Consider the following 21,717-nt stretch of genomic DNA (forward strand, 5'->3'; position numbering starts at 1 on the left):
TACGAATAATAATAATACTATGAATACACCACGTGTGTAAGCCCTCTGTGATATTAGGAGAGTAATATATCTGCAGGATATTACAAATAACATCCCAAGTGTACACCCCCTGTGGTATTAAAAAAGTAATATCTCCCCAGGATATTAGGAATAATATCCAAGGTGTATACACATGGTTTACATCCAATGTAATATTAGGAGAATAATATCTTCCTCGGATATTACGAATGATATCCCAGGGTGTACACACATGGTGTAGACTTACTGTGATATTAGGAAAATAATATCTCCCCCAGATATATCCCAGATGTACACACATGATGTACACTTACTGTGATATAAGGAGTAATATCTCCCCAGAATATTATGGGCAATATCCCAGGGTGTACATCCACTGTGCTATTAGGAGTAATATCACCCCAGGATATTATGAACAATTTCCCAGGGTGTACACCCGCTGTGGTATTAAGAGTAATATCTCCCCAGGATATTACAAATAATATCCCAGAGTGTACACCCACTGTGATATTAGGACTAGTATCTCCCCAAGATATTACAAATAATATCCCAGGGTGTACATTCATTGTGATATCAGCAGTAATATATCCACAAGATATTATGAATAATATCCCAAGGTGTACACCCACTGTAATGTTAAGAGTAATGTCTCCCCAGAATATTATGAATAATACCCCAGGGTTCACACCCACTGTTATATTCGGAGTAATATCCACCTAAGATATTACAAATACTACTTCAGTGTGTACACACAGCATGTACACCCACTGTGATATTAGGAGTAATACCTCCCCAGGATATTACAAATAATATCACAGGGTGTGAACCCACTGGGACATTAGAAATAACATCCCCCTATGATAACACGAATAATATCACAGGATATACACACATGGTATATACCCACTGTCACATTAGAACTAACATCCCCCTAGTATATTACGATCAATATCACAGGGCATGCACACATGGTGTACACTCACTGTGACATTAGGAGTAACATACTCCTAGAATATTAGGAAGAATATCACAGGGTGTACACACAGGGTGTGCACCCACTGTGCCATTAGGTGTAACATCCCCCTAAAATATTACAAATAATATCACAAGTTGTACACACATCGTGTAATCCCCTGTGAAATTAGCAGTAACATTTCCCTAGGATATTACAAATAACATCACCGGTGGTTTACACACATCGGGTACACCCCTGTGACATTAGAAGTAACATCGCTTTAGGATACTCTGAATAATATCACAGGGAGTGTGCACACATGGTGGACTTCCCCTGTGACATTAGGAATAACATCCCCCTAAAATAGTATGAATAATATCACAGGGGGTGTAAACATATGGTGAATATAATATGAATATGTGAATAATACAACAGGGTATACACCCACTGTGACATTAGTAGTAACATTCCCCCAGGATATTATGAATAATATCACAGGGTGTACACCCTCTGTGACATTAGGAGTAACATGGTGTGTTACTTCTGTGATATTAGAAGTAACATCCTCATAGAATATTACAAATAATATAACTGGAGTATTACACACATGGGGTACACCCCCTGTGACATTAGAAGTAATGTCACTTTAGGATATTATGAATAATACCACAAGGGGTGGGCACACATGGTGTACACCTCCTGTAATATTAGGAGTAACATCTAACTAAAATATGATAAATAATATGACAGATGGTGTACACACAGTGTACACCCCCTGTGACATTAGAAGTAACATTCACCTAAGATATTACAAATAATATCACAAGGGTTTTACGCATATGGTGTACACCCCCTGTGACATTAGGCGAAACATACTCTTAGCATATTACAAATAATATCACAGGGCTTGTACACACATGCTATACAACCCATGTGACATTAGGAGTAATGTCCCTTTAAAATATTAGGAATAATATCACAGGTGGTATACACACATATTATACACCCTAAGTTACATTAAGATTAACATCCTCCTAGGATATTACAAATAATATCACAGGGCTTGTACACACATTAGGAGTTACATCTCTTTAAAACATTAGGAATGATATCACAGGTGGTGTACACACATGTTGTACGCCCCAAGTTATATTAAGATTAACATCCCCCTAGGATATTAGAAATAATATCACAGGGCTTGTACACACATTAGGAGTAACATTCACCTAGGATATTAGGAATGATATCACCCACTGTGGTGTACACACATGATGTATAAACCCTGTTTCATAGTGTAACATCCACTAAAATATTAGGGATAATATCCCCCTGGCATATTATGAATAATATCACAAGGGTTGTACACACATGGTATACAATCCCTGTGACATTAAAGGTAAAAGCCCCAGGGTTTATTACGAATAATATAACACAGGGTGTACACCCCAAGTTACATTAGGAGTAACATCCCCCGAGGATATTACGAATAATATTACAGGGTGTGTACATACATGGTGTACACCCCCTGTGACATTAGGAGTAACATTCCCTTAAGATATTACAAATATTATCATAGGAGGTATACACACATGGTGTCACTCCCTGTGACATTAAAAGTAACATCCCACTAGGATACTACAAATGATATCACAGGGAGGTGTACACACATGATGTACTCCTGCTGTGACATTAACATTCCCCTAGGATGTTACGAATAATATCACAGGGTGTGCACCCACTCTGACATTAGGAGTAACCTCCCCCTAGGATATTAGGAAGAATATCAGAGGGTATACACTTTCTGTGACATTAGGAGTAAAGTCTCTTTAAAATACTATGAATAATATCACAGGGTGTACACCCTCTGTGACATTAGGAGTAACATACCTCCAGGATATTAAGAAGAATATCACAGGGTATACACTCTGTGACATTAGTAGTAACATCCCCCTATGATGTTATGAATAATATTACAGGTGTACAGCACCTGTGGCGTTACAAGTAACATTCCGCTAGGATATTAAGAATAATATCACAGTGTATACACCGCCTGTGACATTAAGAGTAACGCCCCCCCAAAATATTACGAATAATATCTCAGGGTGTACACCCTCTGTGACATTTGGAGTAACATCCCCCTAAGGTATTACGAATAATATCACATCATGTACACCACTTGTGACATGAGGAGTAACATCTTTTTAGGATATTATGAATAATATCACAAGTTGTACACCCCCTGTGACATTAGGCATAATATCCCCATAAGATATTATGGATAATACCACAGGGAGTATACCCCCTGTGACGTTAGGAGTAACATCCCAGTATGATACTATGAATAATATAACAGGGTGTACACCCATTGTGACATTAGTAGTAACATTCCCCTAGGATATTATGAATAATATCACAGGGTGGACACCCTCTGTGACATTAGGAGTAACTTTTTTTTAGGATATTATGAATAATATCACAGTGTGTATGCCCTTTGTAATATTAGGAGTAACATCCCCCTAGGATGTTATGAATAATATCTCCGGGTGTACACATTAGGAGTAACATCCCCCTAGGATATTACCAAATATATCACAGGATGTACATCCACTGTGACATTAGAAGTAACATCCCCCTTGGATATTACGAATAACATCACAGTGTGTACACTCACTGCAATATTAGGAGTAATATCTTCCTAGAATATTACAAATAATATCACAGGGTTTATGCCAACTGTGATATTAGGAATAATATCTCCCTTGAATATTATGAATAATATCACAGTGGGTGTACGCACACACTTTGTGTACACTCACCGTGACACTGGGAGTAACATCCCCCTATGATATTATAAATAACAACACAGAATGTACAAACATCGTGTACACCCCATGTGACATTAAGAGTAACATCCCCTAGGATATTACAGATAATATCACAGAGTGTACACCCACAGAACATCCCCCTAGGATATTATGAATAATATCACAGAGTGTACACACATGGTGTACACCCACTGTGACATTAGGAGTAACATCCCCTTAGGATATTACAATTAGTATCACTGGGAGTACCCACACATTGTGTACACTCACTGTGACACTAGGAGTAACATCCCTCTGTGATGTTATGAATAGTAACACAGGATGTACAAACATCAGGTACACCCACGTGACATTAAGAGTAATATCCCCTAGGATATTACAGATAATATCACAGAGCGTACACCCATGGAACATCCCCCTAGGATATTACGAATAATATCACAGAGTGTACACACACGGTGTACACCCACTGTGACATTAGGAGTAACATTTTTCTAGGATACTATGAAAAATACAACAGGGTGTACACACATGGATATATCTCCCTGGATATTACAAACCATATCACAGGGGGTGTACACCTCCCACGATATGGGGAGTAGTATCACCCTCTCTCCACCAAATATTACCAACCATATCACAGAGGGGTGTACACCCCCCATGATATGGGGAGTAGTGTCACCCTCTCCATATGTGATACAAACCATATCACAGGGTGGGTGCAGTACTCCCTTTGGGCCTCTGGTGATGGTTGCCACGGGCTGAGGCTCCTCTGCCTGTGGAAAGACGAACAAAGAGTGGGAAGGACTGCATTTCCTGGATTGACAGCCAGCTCAGTAGCAGTACAATAGAACCCAAGTCCATTTCTAAGTTTTTTGACTCCAGTTCCTGGCTCCTGGACGGCCTCTGTGGACCTACCTAGGGTTTAGAGGAACTTACTGACCTGAAGGGAAGGACACAAGCCTACCTGGCTTTGCCACCTACTGATTGTAAAGCACTAGGTCCCTGAGAAAATATAGGTGGTAGCCAGGTGGAGGTTACGGTGGGCCTTGGAAGAGGCCCAGTGCTGTGCTGGCTTCAGGTATGACCCAGTACAGTCCTAGTGGTGGTGGCCATAGGGCTGCTTGTGTCACCCCACCTCCAGCTCCAGGCTGCTTAACATAGGTTGAGAAAGATTGTGTTTGTTTAGAAGAAAGTAAGAGAAGAGAACAAGAGTCTCTGTCTGGTAATCCAGAGAGTTCTTATGCCTCTAATCAAAGACCACCAAGGCAGTACTTCACTTCTATGAGTTTACAAGAGCCACAGGGTTACTGGGTTTGGGATGCCCGCTAATGCAGACACAGCTTAGATTATGACACCCTAGTCTTTTTGAATACCGGAAAGATTTCTGAAGAAGGACACAAAGAAGGGTACAGAGAAACCCAGGCTGAGAAGACTACAACAAATACCTAACTCTTCAATGCCAACACACTGATGTATATCTACAAGCATCAACACCATTCAGGAAAACATGATCTCACCAAATGAACAAATAAGACAACAGGGACCAGTCCTGAAGAAAGAGAGATATGTGACCTTTCAGGCAGATAATTCAAAATAGCTGTTCTGAGAAACTCAAAAGAAATTGAAGATAACATAGGGAAGGAACTCAAAATTCTGTTAGATAAACTTAACAAAGAGATTGAAATAATTAAAAATAATCAAGCAGAAATTCTGGACTTGAAAAATACAATTCACGTACTGAAGAATGCATCAGAGGCATTTAATAGCAGAATTGATCAAGCAGAAGAATTAGTGAGCTTGAAGACAGACTATTTGAAAATGCACAGTCAGAGGAGACAAAAGAAAAAAGAATAAATGATGAAGCATGCCTACGAGGTCTAGAAATAGCCTCAAAAGGGCAAATCTAAGAGATACTGGTCTTAAAGGGGAGGTAGCGAAAGAGATGGGGTGGAAAGTTTATTCAATGGAATAATAACAGAGAACTTCCTAAATTTACAGAAGTAACATCCCACTAGGATATTACAAATAAAATCACAGGGGGTGTACACACATGGTGTGTACCCCCTGTGACATTAAGAGTAACATTCCCCTAGGATATTATGAATAATATCACATGGTGTACACCCCCTGTGGCATTAGTAGTAACATTAGGATATTATTAATATCCTAAGGAATATCCTAATATATCAATATCGAAGTACAAAAAGGTTATAGAACACCAAGAAGATTTAACCTAAAGAAGACTACCACAAGGCATTTAATAATCAAACTCCTGCTTCCTTTTGGCTGGAGCCGCCATCTTCCAGTAAGTCACCAAAATGACAAAAACAAAGGGAAAGAAGAGAGGCACCCAATGTATGTTGGTCTTTTAGAAAACATGGAGTTGTTCTTTTGGCCATGTATATGCAAATCTGTAAAGAAGATGATATTGTAGACATCAAGGAAATGGGTACTGTTCAAAAAGGAATGCCCCACAAGTGTTATCATGGCAAAACTGGAAGAGTCTTTTTTCTTTTTTTTTTGAGACGGAGTCTTGCTCTGTCTCCCGGGCTGGAGTGCAGTGGCCGGATCTCAGCTCACTGCAAGCTCCGCCTCCCGGGTTTACGCCATTCTCCTGCCTCAGCCTCCCGAGTAGCTGGGACTACAGGCGCCGCCACCTCGCCCGGCTAGTTTTTTGTAGTTTTTAGTAGAGACGAGGTTCCACCGTGTTAGCCAGGATGGTCTCGATCTCCTGACCTCGTGATCCGCCCGTCTCGGCCTCCCAAAGTGCTGGGATTACAGGCTTGAGCCACCGTGCCCGGCCAAAACTGGAAGAGTCTATGTTGTTCCCTAGCATGCTGTTGGCATTGTTGTAAACAAGCAATTTAGGGCAAGATTCTTGCCAAGAGAATTAATGTGTGTATTGAGCACATTAAGCACTCTAAGAAACGTGGTAGCTTCCTGAAACATATGAAGGAAAATGATCAGATAGAGAAGGAAGCCAAAGAGAAAGGTACTTGGTTCAACTGAAGTGCCATCCTGCTCCACCCAGAGAAGCACACTTTGTGAGAACCAATGGGAAGGAGCCCAAGCTGCTGGAACCTATTCCCTATGAATTCATGGCATAATAGGTATTAAAAATAAATAAATAAAAGACCTCTGGACTGTAAAAATGTTTCTCTTCATTGAGTAGAAATTTGGTGTCCCCTTCCCCCCAAAAAATATTTAAAGCAAATTCTAATTGTGTCCTAATTCATTATGTAATGTCTTTACTATTCAAATTTAATGTTCTTCTTGCTGAAAAATGTGAGGTGGCTTACTGTGCAAAAAATTACTCAATTCATTAGAAAGTGGTCAGATATTATTTATGAAATATTGTACTGGTTTGAAGATAGTTCCTGTAAATCATCATGGAAGAAATAAAATAATTTCAAAAAGTACTTGACCTCCCAAAAATCAAGAATAAAGAAAGGATCCCAAAAGCAGCAAGAAAAAAGAAACAAATGAAATCCAGGAGAGTTCCAGTATGTCTGGCAGCAGACTTTTCAGTGGAAAACTTACAGGCCAGGAGTGAGTATATGAAATATTGAAAGTGCTGAAGGAAAAAAAAAACTTACCCTAGAATAGTATATCCAGTGAAAATATTCTTCAAACATGAAGGAGAAGTAAAGACTTTCCCACAGAAACAAAAGCCGAAAGACTTCAACACCAGATCTGTCCTACAAGGATTGCTAAAGAAAGTTCTTCCATCAGAAAGAAAAGGACGTTAATGAGCAATGAGAAATCATCTGGAGGTACAAAACTCACTGATGATGATAATTACACAGATTAAAAAAGAAAAAGAATATTATAATGCTGTAACTGTAGTGTGTAAACTATTCTTGATATTTTAAATAGGAAAACAAAAAGATGAACCAGTCAAAATAATAACTACAACAACTTTTCAAGACAGGCAATATAATAAAATATAAGTAGAAATAACAAAAAGTTAAAAAATCACGGGAATGAGGTTAAGGTATAGCATTTTTATTACTTTTCTTTGCATTTGTTTGTTTATGCAAACAGTGTTAAGTTGATATCAGCTTTAAATAATGGCTTATAAGATAGTATTTGCAAGCTTCATCATAACCTCAAGTCAAAAACCATACAGTAGAGGTGAGTGGATCACCTGAGGTCAGGAGTTTGAGACAAGCCTGGCCAACATGGTGAAACCCCATCTTTAATAAAAGTATAAAAATTAGCTGGGCATGGTGGTATGGGCCTATAATCCCAGCTACGTGGGAGACTGAGGCAGGAGGATCACTTGAACTTGAAAGGCAGAGATTGCAGTGAGCAGAGAATGCTCTATTGCACTGCAGCCTGGGTGACAGAGGAAGACTCCATCTAAAACCAAACAAACAAACAAACAAAACCTATAGTACGTATACAAAAAATGAAAAGTAACAAATTAAATCATACCACCAGAGAAAATCAGCTTCACTAAAAGGGAGGCAGGAAAGAAGAAAAGAAGGAAGACAAGATCACAAAACAACTGGAAACCAAATAACAAAATTGCAGGACTAAGTCCTTACTTTATCAATAATAACATTGAATGTAAACCGACTGAACTCTCTGTATTAGTCAATTTTCGGTTCCTATAAAGAAATATCTGAGACTGCATAATTTATAAAGGAAAGAGGTTTAATTGGCTCATAGTTATGCATGGCTAGGAGGCCTCAGGAAACTTACAATCATGGCAGAAAGGGAAGCAGGCATATCTTACATGGCAGCAGGTGAGAGAGAGAGCATGAGAAGGAGGAACTGTCAAACACTTATAAAACCATCAAATCTTGTGAGAACTCACTCCATGTCACAAGAACAGCATGGGGGAAACAGCCCCCATGATCCAATCACCTCCCACCAGGTCCCTCCCCCAACACATGGGGATTATAGGGATTACAATTCAAGATGAGATTTGGGTGGGGACACAGAGTCAAGCCATATCATTCTCCAATCAAAAGACATATAGTAGCTGAAAGGATGAAAAAACAAAACCCAGTGATCTGTTGCCTACAAGAAACATACCTCACCTGTAAAGACACACATAGACTGAAAGATAAGGAGATGGAAAAAGATATTCCATGCCAATGGAAACCAAAAAAGAATGGAAGTAGCTGTATTTATATCAGACAAGATAAATCCCAAGACAAAAGCTTTAAGAAGAGACAAAGAAGGTCACTACATAATGATAAAGGGGTCAACTCAGCAAGAGGATATGATTATTCTAACTATAGATGCACCCAATATTGGAGCACCCAGATACATGAAGCAAGTATTACTAGAGCTAAAGAGAGAGAGAGAGATCTCAATACAATAATAGCTGGAGACTTCAACACCCCACTCTCAGCATTGAACAGAATTTCCAGACTGAAAATCAACAAAGAAACATTGGATTTTATCTGCTTTATAGAGCAAATTGACTTAATAGAATTTACAGAACATTTCATCCAATGGCTGCAGTACACATTCCTTTCCTCAGCACATGGATCATTCTCAAGAATAGACCATATGTAGGTCACAAAACAAGTTCAAAAACATTTTACCCAAAATTGAAATGACATCAAGCATCTTCTCTGACCACAGTGGAATAAAACTAGAAATCAATAACAAGAGGATACTAGGCCTTGGGAAACCAAGGTGATTGAACCACTTGAGCCCTGGGGTTTGAGACCAGCCTGGGCAACATGGCGGAACCCCATCTCTACTAAAAATACAAAAAATTAGCTGTGCACAGCAGCACATGCCAGTATTCTCAGCTACTCGGGAGGCTGAGGTCAATCACCTGAGCCTGGAATTTGAAGGTACAATGAGCTGAAATTGTGCCACTACACACCAGGCTGGGTGACAGGAGTAAGACCCTCTCTCAAAAAAACAAAAAAAAAAAAACAAAAAAAAAAAAAAAGGAATTTTTGAAACTATACAAATACATGGAAACTAAACAATATGCTCCTGAATGACTACTGGGTCAACGAAGAAATTAAGAAGAAAATCGAAAAATTTCTTGAAACAAATGACAATGGAAGCATAACATGTCAAACCCTATGGGATACAGTGATACAGTGAAAGCAGTACTAAGAGGAAAGTTTATACCTGGAAGTGACTACATCAAAAAAGAAGAAAAACTTCCAATAAACCACCTAATAATGTCTTTAAAAGAAATAGAGGCCAGGCGCAGTGGCTCACACCTGTAATCCCAGCACTTTGGGAGGCTGAGGTGGGCAGTTCACGAGGTCAGGAGATCGGGACCATCCTGGCTAACACAGAGAAACCCCATCTCTACTAAAACTACAAAAAAATTAGCCGGGCGTAGTGGCGGGCGCCTGTAGTCCCAGCTACTTAGGAGGCTGAGGCAGGAGAATGGCATGAACCCAGGAAGCAGAGCTTGCAGTGAGCCAAGATCACGCCACTGCACTCTAGCCTGGGCAACAGAGCGAGACTCCATCTCAAAAAAAGAAAGAAAGAAAGAAAGAAAAGCAAAAGCAAACCAAACCCAAAATTAGTAGATGAAAAGAAATAATAAAGATCAGAGCAGAGTAAATGAAATTGAAATGAACAAAATATACAGAAGATCAATGAAACAAAAAGTTGGGTTTTTTTTTAAGTTAAAGAAAATTGACAAGCCTTTAGCCAGACTAAGGAAAAAAGAGAGAAGACTGAAATAAACAAAACTGGAGATGAAAAAGGAGACATTGCAACTGACACCACAGAAATTCAAAGGATCATTAGTGGCTACTATGAGCAACTATATGCCAATAAATTGGAAAATGTACAAGAAATGGAAAAATTTCTAGACACATGCAACCTACCAAGATTGAACCATGAAGATATCCAAAACCTGAACAGACCAATAACAAATAATGAGAGCAAAGCCATAATAAAGAGCCTTCTAGCAAAAGAAAACCCAGAACCCATGGCTTCACTGCTGAGTTCTACCAAACATTTAAAGAAGAACTAATACCAACCTTACTGCAACTATTCTGAAAAATAGGGGAGTAGGGAATACTTCCAAACTTATTCTGCAAGGCCAGTATTACTCTGATACCAAAATTAGACAAGGACATATCAAAAAAAGAAAACTAAAGGCCAATATCTCTGACAAATATTGATGCAAAAATCCTCAACAAAATAATAGCAAATGCAATTCAAGAATACATTAAAAAGATAATTCATCATGACCATGTGGGCTTTATCCGAGGGATGCAAGGATGGCTCAACATCTACAAATCAAACAATGTGATACATCATATTAACAGAATGAAAGACAAAAAGCATGACCATTTCAATTGATGCTGAAAAAGCATTTGATAAAAAGTTAACATCCCTTCGTAATTCAAACAAACAAACAAACAAAACTCTTGAAAAACTGAGTATAGAAAGAACATACCTGCTGAGTGCAATGGTTAATACCTGTAATCCCAGGACTTTGGAAGGCCAGGGTAGGCAGATTGCTTGAGCCCAGAAGTTCGAGACCAGCTTGAGCAACATGATGAGAGTCTCTCTCTACAAAAAATACAAAAAGAAACCAGGTGTTGTGGCACATGCCTTTGGTCCCAGCTGCTTGGGAGGCTGAGGCAGGAGGATCACCTGAGCCTGGGAGGTTAAGGCTGCAGTGAGCCATGATCACACCACTGCACTCCAGCCTAAGACCCTGTCTGAAAAACACACACACACAAAAAGAAGGAACATACCTCAACATAATAAAAGCAATGTGCAACAGACTCACAGCCAGTATCATATTGAATGGAGAAAACTGGAAGTCTTTCTCAAAGATTTGTAACATGACTAGGATATCCACTGTCACCACTGTTATTCAATATAGTATTGGAAGTCCTAGCTAGAGCAATCAGATAAGAGAAAGAAAGAAAGGGCATCCAAACTGGAAAGGAAGAAGTCAAATTATCCTTGTTTGCAGATATAGTCTTACATTTGGAAAAACCTAAGATTCCACTAAAAAACTTTTAGAATTGATAAATTCAGTAAAGTTGCAGGATACAAAATCAGCATACAGAAATCAGTAGCATATTTATATGCCAACCATGAACAATCTGGAAAAGAAATCAAGAAAGTAATCCCATTTATGGCCAGGCACGGTGGCTCATACCTGTAATCCCAGCACTTTGGGAGGTCAAGGCAGGAGGATCATTTGAGGTCAGGAGTTTGAGACCAGCCTGGCCAACATAAGGAAACCCCATCACTACTAAAAATACAAAAATTAGCCGGGCATAGTGGCACACACCTGTAATCCCACCTATTTGGGGGGCCTGAGGGAGGAGAATTGCTTGATCCCGGGAGGCAGAGGTTGCAGTGAGCTGAGATCACACCACTGCATTCCAGCCTGGGCAACACAGAAAGACTCTGTCCCAAAAAAAAAAAAAAAAAAAAAAAAAAAAAAAAAAAAAAAAAAAGTAATCTCATTTACAATAGCTACAAATAAAATAAAATACCTACCAATTAACCAAAAGAAAGAAAGCTCTCTACAATGAGAACTATAAAATGTTGATGCAAGAAATTGAAGAGGACAGAAAAAAATGGAAAGATATTCCATGTTGATGGACTAGAAGAATCAATATTGTTAAAATGTCCGTACTACCTGTATCAGTCCATTTTCACGCTTCTGATAAAGACATACCCGAGACTGGGAAGAAAAAGAAGTTTAATTGGACTTACAGTTCCACATGGCTGGAAAGGTCTCAGAATCATGGCGGGAGGTGAAAGGCATTTCTTACATGGCAGCAGAGAGAGAAAAATGAGGAACAAGCAAAAGCAAAAGCCCCTGATAAACCCATCAGATCTCATGAGACTTATTCACTATCACAAGAATAACATGGGAAAGATTGGCCCCATGATTCATTGCCTCCCTCTGGGTCCCTCCCACATGTGGGAATTCTAGGAGATACAATTCAAGTTGAGATTTGGGTGGGGACATAGCCAAACCATATCATTCTGCCCCTGGCCCCTCCAAATCTCATGTCCTCACATTTCAAAACCAATCATGCCTTCCTAACTGTCGCCCAAAATCTTAACTCATTTCAGCATTATCCCAAAAGTCTACAGTCCAAAGTCTCATCTGAGACGAGGCAAGTCCCTTCTGCCTATGAACCTGTAAAATCAAAAGCTAGCTAGTTACTTACTAGATACAGTGGGAGTACAGGTATTGGGTAAATACAGCCACTCCAAGTGGGAGAAATTGGCCAAAACAAAGGGGTTACAGGGCCCATGCAAGTCTGAAATCTAGCAGGGCAGTCAAATTTTGAAGCTCCAAAATAATCTCCTTTGACTCCAGGTCTCACATTCAAGTATCACTGAATCAAGAGGTGGGTTTCCATGATCTGGGGCAGCTCAGCTCCTGTGGCTTTGCAGGGTACAGCCTCCTTCCTGACTGCTTTCAGGGGCTAACATTGAGCATCTGTGGCTTTTCCAGGCACACAGTGTAGGCTGTCAGTGTTTCTACCATGCTGGAGTTGGACTTACAGTTCCACATGGCTGAGAAGGCCTCAGAATCATGGCAGAAGGTGAATGGCACTTCTCACATGGCAGGGGCAAGAGAAAAATGAGGAGCAAGCAAAAGCGGAAACCCCTGATAAACCCATCAGATCTCATGAGACTTATTCACTACCATGAAAATAGCATGGGAAAGACCGGCCCCCATGATTCAACTATCTTTCCTTGGGTCCCTCCCACAACACGTGGGAATTCTTGGGGATACAATTCAAATTGAGATTTTTTGAGATTTTGGTGGGGACATAGCCAAACCATATCACTACCCAAAGCAATCTACAGATTTAACACACTCCTTATCAAAATACCAATGACATTTCTCATGGAAATAGAAAAAACAATCCCAAAATTTATATGGAACCACAAAAGACCCATAATAGCCAAAGGCATCCTAAGCAAAAAGAACAAAACTGGAGGAATCACATTACCCAACTTCAAATCATACTAGAGAGCTATAGTAGCCAAAATGGCATAGTACTGGCATAAAAATGGACACATAGACCAATGGAACAGAATAAAGAAGCCAGAAATAAATCCACAGATTTACAATGAAATCATTTCCAACAAAGTTCCAAGAACATACAATGGGAGAATACAGTCTTTTCAATAAATAGGGCTTGGAAAACTGGATATCCATATGCAGAAGAGTGAAACTAGACCCCTATCTCTCATCATATACAAAAATCAAATCAAAGTAGATTAGAGACTTAAATCTAACACCTCAAGCTATGAAACTACTACAAGAAATATTGGAGAAATTCTCCAGGACATTGGTCTGGGCAAAGACATCTTGAGAAAGCCCCCACAGGCACAGGCAACCAAAGCAAAGACAAATGAGATCATATCAAGTTAAAAAAAAAATTTCTGTAGTAAAGGAAACAATCAACAAAGTGAAGAGACAACCCACAGAATAGGAGAAAATATTTGCAAACTAACCATCAACAGGGATTAGTAGCCAGAATATATAAGGAGCTCAAAGTACTCTACAGGAAAAAAATCTAATACACCATTTTTTGTTTTTTTGGTTTTTTTTTTTTTTTTTTGTCTTTTTTTGAAACTGAGTTTCTCTCTTGTCACCCAGGCTGGAGTGCAATGGCACAATCTCACAGTCTCAGCTCACTGCAACCTCCACCTTCCAGGTTCAAGCAATTCTCCTGACTTAGCCTCCCAAGTAGCTGGGATTACAGGTGCCCGCCACCACACCCAGCTAATTTTTGTATTTTTAGTAGAGACAGGGTTTCACCATGTTGGCTAGGCTGGTCTCAAATGCCTGACCTCAGGTGATCCGCCTGCCTTGGCCTCCCAAAGTGCTGGGATTACAGGTGTAAGCCATCACTCCCGGCCTAACAAACTAATTTTAAAAATGGACCAAAGAGTTGAATAGACATTTCTCAAAAGAAAACATACAAATGGCAAGCACATATATGAAAATGTCCTCAGCCGGGTGTGGTGGCTCAAGCCTGTAATCCCAGCACTTTGGGAGACCGAGGCAGGCAGATCACCTGAGATTGGGAGTTTGAGACCAGCCTGACCAACATGAAGAAACCCCATCTCTACTAAAAATACAAAATTAACCAGGCGTGGTGGTGCATGCCTGTAAGTCCAGCTACTTGGGAGGCTGAGGCAGGAGAATCACTTGAACCCGGGAGGCAGAGGTTGTGGGTGGGCCGAGATCACGCCATTGCACTCCAGCCTGAGCAACAACAGCAAAACTCTTGTCTCAAAAAAAAAAGAAAATGTACTCAACATCATTGATCATAAGAGAAATGCAAATCAAAACTGTAAAGAGATATCATTTTACCCCAGTTAAAATGGCTTTTATCCAAAAGACTGCAATAAATGCTGGTGAGGATATAGAGAAAAGGGAATTCTTGTACACTGTTGGGGGTTGTAAACTAGTACAACCACTATGGAGAACAGTTTGGAGGTTCCTCAAAAAACTAAAAATAAAACTACCATATGATCCAGCAATCCCAATCCGAGGTATATACTTAAAAGAGAGGAAATCTGTATGTTAAAGAGATATCAACAGTCCCATATTTATTGCAGCACTATTCACAATAGCCAAGATTTGAAAGCCACCTAAGTGTATATCAGCAGATAAATGGATAAAGAAAATGTGGTACTCATACACAACGGAGTACTATTCAGCCACAAAAAGGAACAAGATCCTGTCATGTGCAACAACATGGATGGAACTCCAGGCACAGAGAGACAAATGTCACATGTTCTCACTTATCTATGGAAGCTAAAAGTCAAAACAATTGAATTCATGAAGGTAGAGAGTAGAAGGATAGTTACCAGAGGTTGGAAAGGATAGGAGGAGGAAGTGGAGATGGTTAATGGGTACAAAAAATAGTTAGAAAGAATGAATAAGACCTGGTATTTGATAGCACAACAGGATAACTATAAGTAAAAAAATAATTTAATTGTACATTTTAATATAATTAAGAGAATATAATCAGACTGACACACAAAGAATAAATGCTTGAGGTGATGGATACCCCATTTATCTTGATGTGATTACTTCATATTGCAAGCCTGTATCGAAACACCTCATATAACTCATAAATATTAATATCTAGTATGTACCCACAAAAATTAAAAATAATAATTTTGTTTTAGAAAAAGAGAGATTAAAGATTTAAATGTAAGACCTCAAACTATAAAAATCCTAGAAGAAAACCTAGGAAATACCCTCCTAGACATCGGCCTAGACAAACAATTTGTAACTAAGTCCTCAAAAGCAATTGCAACAAAAACAAAAATTGACAAGTGGGACCTAATTAAATTTAAGAGCTTCCACACAGCAAAAGAAACTGCCAATAGAGTAAACAGACAACCTACAGAATGGGAGAAAATATTCACAAACTATGCATCCAACAAAGGACTAATATCCAGATTCTATAGGGAACTTAAAGCAACAAGAATAAAACAAATAACTGCATTAAAAAGTGAGCAAGGGACATGAACAAACACTTCTCAAAAGAAGATATACAAGGGGCCAAGAAACACGTGAAAAAATGCTCAACATCGCTAATCACTGGAGAAATGCAAATCAAAATCATAATGAGATACCGTCTCACACCGGTCAGAATGGCTATTATTAAAAAGTTAAAAAAAAAAAAAAAAAAAACAGACGGCAAGGATAAAGAGAAAAGGGGATGCTTATACACTGTTGGTGGGAATGTAAATTAGCTCAGCCACTGTTGCAAGCAGTTTGGAGATTTTGCAAAGAACTGAAAATGTAATTACAATTCAACACAGCAATCCCATGATTGGGTATATACACAAAGGACAGTAAATCATTCTACCAAAAGGACATCACAGCACTATTCACCATAGCAAAGACATGGAATCAAGCCAGGTGCCTATCAATGGTGGATTGCATAAAGAAAATGTGGTACATACACATTATGGAATACTATGCAGCCATAAAACAGAACAAAATTGTATCTTTTGCAGTCACTTGGATGCAACTAGAGGCTATTACCCTAAGCGAATTAATGTGGAAACAGAAAGCCAAATATTGCATGTTCTCACTGATAAGTGAGAGCTAAACCTTGGGTATACATGGACACACAGATGGCAATAATAAACACTGGGGACTCCAGGAAGAGGCAGGGATGGATGGGGACAAGGTCTCAAAAACTTCCTATTGGGTATTTATGTTCACAATCTGGGTGATGGGATCAGTAGAAGCCAAAACCTCAGCATTATGCAATATACCCTTGTATCAAATCTGCGCATGTACCCCTGAATCTAAAATTAAAGGATAAATTTGAAAAATAATAAATGAATGACTTAACACTAAAACACAAACTAATCTGAACTATTCTAATGATTAACAGTAAAAGCACTACTGAAAAGAAAAGGATACTTTTTGACATCTAATTCAAGTGCTTCTGATATAGTTGCCATGCCTGGTTTTGTGTATCTCAGACAGAGACTAAAAACAGAGAAACATGGGCTTAGAGTCTGATCTAACCTGCAATTGAGAAGAAAAGCTAGAATTTGGGACAAAGAACTAAGAAGAAATGCCATGCAAGAATTTTTAGGAAGTTCCAGGAGCTGTCATCCAAAGAGTTTGCAGCTAGGAAGCTGCCACTAATTCACCCGCCCGTGGACACTGACCCTACACACTAGACTCTGCGCTGTTAGTCCTGTGAGTAGTTTCTTTTCTTTTCTTTTTTCCTTTGAGACAGAGTCTTGCTCTGTCAGCCAGGCTGGAGTGCAGTGGTGCGGTCTTGGCTCACCACAACCTCCGCCTCCTGGGTTCAAGCAATTCTCTGCCTCAGCCTCCCAAATAGCTGGGATTACAGGTGCCCACCACTGTGCCCGGCCAATTTTTGCATTTTTAATAGAGACAGGGTTTCACCATCTTGGCCAGGCTGGTTTTGAACTGCTGACCTTGTGATCCACCCACCTCAGCCTCCTAAAGTGCTGGGATTACAGGCATGACACACCGTGCCGGGCCAGTGAATAATTTCTTAATGATGCCGCAATCTTTGCATTATTGCTCAAGAGTTAAAGCTGCAAGTGGTAGCATCTGATTGGCTGAGCTCAGCCCCCAAGCTCCTCATGCTAACTCCTCAGGGATGGAGAAATGAGTACCCTCCCCTTGAAATTCTGTAGTGAGAGGGAGACATTTTCCCACCAAGATTAATGCAATAGAAGACTCACCCAACAGAGAAATGAAGTTTGAATGCTCAGTAGCCAAGGGAACTAACAAACATCCACCATAGTGAAATATGAAATTGAAGCATCAGAAACAAAACTGAGTATGAGCTAAAACCCAAAATGCCTAGAACTGCTTTTCATGTTGAAATGGCCTAGGAAATTTAGGGACACTTCACTGATTTAGGTAGGAGCAATTTCGAATTTGTTTACATTTCAGCTGAGCAGGGTGGGACTGGGAAATACCTTGTGGGGGATACTTCCACGAAAAAAGTCACATTTCACATAAGGAGCCTAGGAAAAGCAGAAGCAACTCTGAGGACTCAGGAGCTGGCTGGGAGCAGCAGCCAGGCAGCTGGGCACATGGGCACAGTATAGTTGGGACTCTGGGTCCACCTGCTGGTGCAGTTTTTCTTCAACTTTTCTTTCCCTGAGCATTCTCTGTGGATGGTTCACATTTCCCAGCAGTGTGGCAATGAGCAAAAATGGGCCCAGATACAAAGTCTAATGTGAGTTCCCTGCATGACAGTGAAAGAGGGGGTGATTAATCAAGAAGACAGTTCTTCATGGTCGGGATGGGGACCTACCAGCTCCAGGAGTGCTTTTCATTTAGGGACACACAAAACACTTCAGCACTGAGGTACAGAATTTCTATGATTCTGAGACTGGATGCCCAATTGACACCAGGGCTCTTAGGGGTCTCCACCTCATCCTTAGGGCCAAGACAGCAGACAGACGCCTGCTAGAGCTGTGGCCCTGTGAAGCCCTTCTTGGCTCATGCGTCATCCTTCTTCCCTCTTTCCCACAATCCTCTTCTACGGGTCAGCAGAGAGGCTGCCTGGGCAGCTCTGCTCTCATTGCTGTGTCTCTCATGGCCTTTGACCATGGCTTCTCTCTTACCCAACACTTGTACGTACCACCTGATTGGCTGCATTTACTCACTGCTTCCTAGGTTTCTCATACTTTCCTTCTCCAATTTAAAGGTCCAGCACTTTTTTCCACCTGCCCCTTTTGGTTTCATGTTAGGGTTTCCTGTGGCTGTGCCCCACAACTTAGAGATGTACCCAGGATGATGTCAAACAAGTTGAGGTTATTGCTTGGAGACTGACTTACTGCTAAACAATGTCAATAAATGTCTTTGGGGTTGCTACACACAGATGTCCTTGGCTGTCAGTATCATGGAATCTCTTTATCATGGCAGTGATGCTGTGGGCAAGGCCCCTGGATCTCACCACCTTTATTCAAGAGACAAGCTGAACCCAGCCAACTTTCTTAGAAATGTAATTTAGCAGTGTTTTTTCTTTTTTAAATAGGTTTAATTAAATTCAGTAAAGTGTATGTATCTTAAGTGTAAAGCTCAGAGAATTTTTATGGACATGTGTCCCCATATAACCATCACCCAAATCCATGTATACATGTAAATGAAGTTTGAGAGCGTGAGTCAATTAGAGCTAATTTCTACATTAGGGGGAAAACACCTAAGACAGTGATTCTGAAACTTTCGTATGCTTCTGGATCACCTAGAGGGCTTATTAAAACACAGATTGCGATTGAGACCATCCTGCTAACATGGTGAAACCCCATCTCTACTAAAAAATACAAAAAACTAGCCGGGCGAGGTGGCGGGCGCCTGTAGTCCCAGCTACTCGGGAGGCTGAGGCAGGAGAATGGTGGGAACCCGGGAGGCAGAGCTTGCAGTGAGCCGAGATCCGGCCACTGCACTCCAGCCTGGGCGACAGAGCGAGACTCCGTCTCAAAAAAAAAAAAAAAAAAAAAAAAAAAAAACACAGATTGCTATTCCCAGGTAATATTTATGCTGCTTGTTCAGGGACCACACTTAGGGAATCCCAGGGCTCAGGACTGCTAGTCAGCTCTGAACTGTCTCCAATTCATAGTCCTACAAAGAAGGAAACCCCATTAGCAAAATAGTTTTATTTATTAATTTTTCCTTTTAAAATATACGGTGTGTCATGAATTTGTGTGTCATCTTTCCATAGGGGTCACGCTAATCTTCTTTGTATTGTTCCAATTTTTTAGTATATGTGCTGTCCAAGAGAACACAATTTTAGTAAAAATGAATTGGCCATATACTTAACTGAGGGTCTTTAAAGGCTAGCCTTCTATTTTCTGACCCAGAATTTTCTGAGTGTGTCTTGGTTGCCAGCAAAGGAGTCAACAAAGTTATAAGCATAGATTGCATCAGAACACTGCCCTTTTGAGACTGCTTTCCAATGAATTAATCAGTGCTGAGTACGTGAAGAGCTTGAAAGGATCAATATGCTTTTAAAGACTGGAAGACTCATCATACCCTTTTTACAGTCAAAGCAGGGGTATTGGTAAATTGCTCTGAGCTCCTCAGAGGGAGATTAACCAGCCAGCACTTATTGTTAGGGCATTTAAAGCATTTTTAAAAAGTAATGCATTTAATAAATGTAAAACTAACCACCTAAAATATGTACTTTTTTGTTTTATATTCATTCTGTGAACATAGAAAACTTCATAATTTTCCAGATTTTCCTATCATGATCATATATTGCTCTTATAATCAGAAGAAGAAAAAAAAAACCCAAAACAAAAAAAAAAATCCAGGGTGACTCACCACTCTTGCTGCCTCTATTTAGTTAAACAAGCTGTATTTAATTAAGATTTTTCATATTGCAGGATATTTACTCTTTTTTTTTTTTGAGATGGAGTCTTACTCTATCACCCAGGCTGGAGTGCAATGGCATGATCTCAGTTCACTGCAACCTCCTTCTCCCAGGTTCAAGCAATTCTCCTGCCTCAGCCTTTGAGTAGCTGAGATTATAGGTGCCTGCCACCACGCCCAGCCAAGTTTTGTATCTTTAGAGACAAGGTTTCACCATGTTGGCCAGGCTGGTCTCGAACTCCTGACCTCAGGTGATCTTTGCACCTCGGCCTCTCAAAATGCTGGGATTATGGGCATAAGCCACTGCACACAGCCTGATACTTACTTTTTTTCCCCTACAAACACACATGTATATCAAAGTATCCATGGGCTGTTTTTCACTGCTATTTAAATCTACAATATAGAAGAAATAGATTTTTTTTAACAATAGCCTTTTAATATACTATCTTCTTATATGTATATTTTTTCTTTTTAAAAAGGTAGCATTAGAGGTGGGGCAGCTTTTGAGAACAAAGTTCTTTTTTTAAAGAAAAAATAAGCCTCTTTCACTGTGGAGTAAATAAACAGAGGAATTCAGATCCCCCTGATTTGTTTTAATTCCTTTGTGTTTACTTAGTGTGGGCTCATCTAGCCAGTGGTTGTTCTATGAGTAAATAGTCTGGCAACACCTTCTTTAGAAAGAAAATGCACTTGCAGATGGATTTGCACCATCTACTCTGTCTTCTATGCCTCCAAGGCTGACAGCAAGTGACCAGAATGAAAAACGATAACCCAGTGGTTTCACAAGTCTTCATCTTACACAGGGCCAGGACCACGGCTTCTTCCGCATCCTTCCATGGCTATGGCCACAGGCATCAGCAAAACGGAAAGTAGACTCAACTTTGACCACGTGGGCACAATCCTGAAAGTGAGACCAGTTGGGAACAATCTGTCCCGGGAGGCAGTCATGCCTCTTTCCATTCCCATGGACCTTTAGGGCCAAAGCCAGCAGGCAGCTGCTTCTACTTTTTACAAACTGCAATTCATTGGTCTAGTGTTTGGTTATCCTCCTTTAAACCTAAACAAAAATCTCAAAA

General features: G+C 40.0%; 1 non-coding gene across 1 annotated transcript; it reads right to left on the reverse strand.

The window, feature by feature from the left end:
• Positions 1 to 19,946: 19,946 nt before the first annotated feature.
• On the reverse strand, positions 19,947 to 20,055 carry LOC115893317. The gene has a single exon (XR_004053335.1). It is a non-coding gene; the product is annotated as a U6 spliceosomal RNA (small nuclear RNA).
• Positions 20,056 to 21,717: the final 1,662 nt, after the last annotated feature.

The sequence above is a fragment of the Rhinopithecus roxellana genome, chromosome 14 (assembly GCF_007565055.1).
Source record: "Rhinopithecus roxellana isolate Shanxi Qingling chromosome 14, ASM756505v1, whole genome shotgun sequence".
In the NCBI taxonomy this organism is placed as follows: domain Eukaryota; kingdom Metazoa; phylum Chordata; class Mammalia; order Primates; family Cercopithecidae; genus Rhinopithecus; species Rhinopithecus roxellana.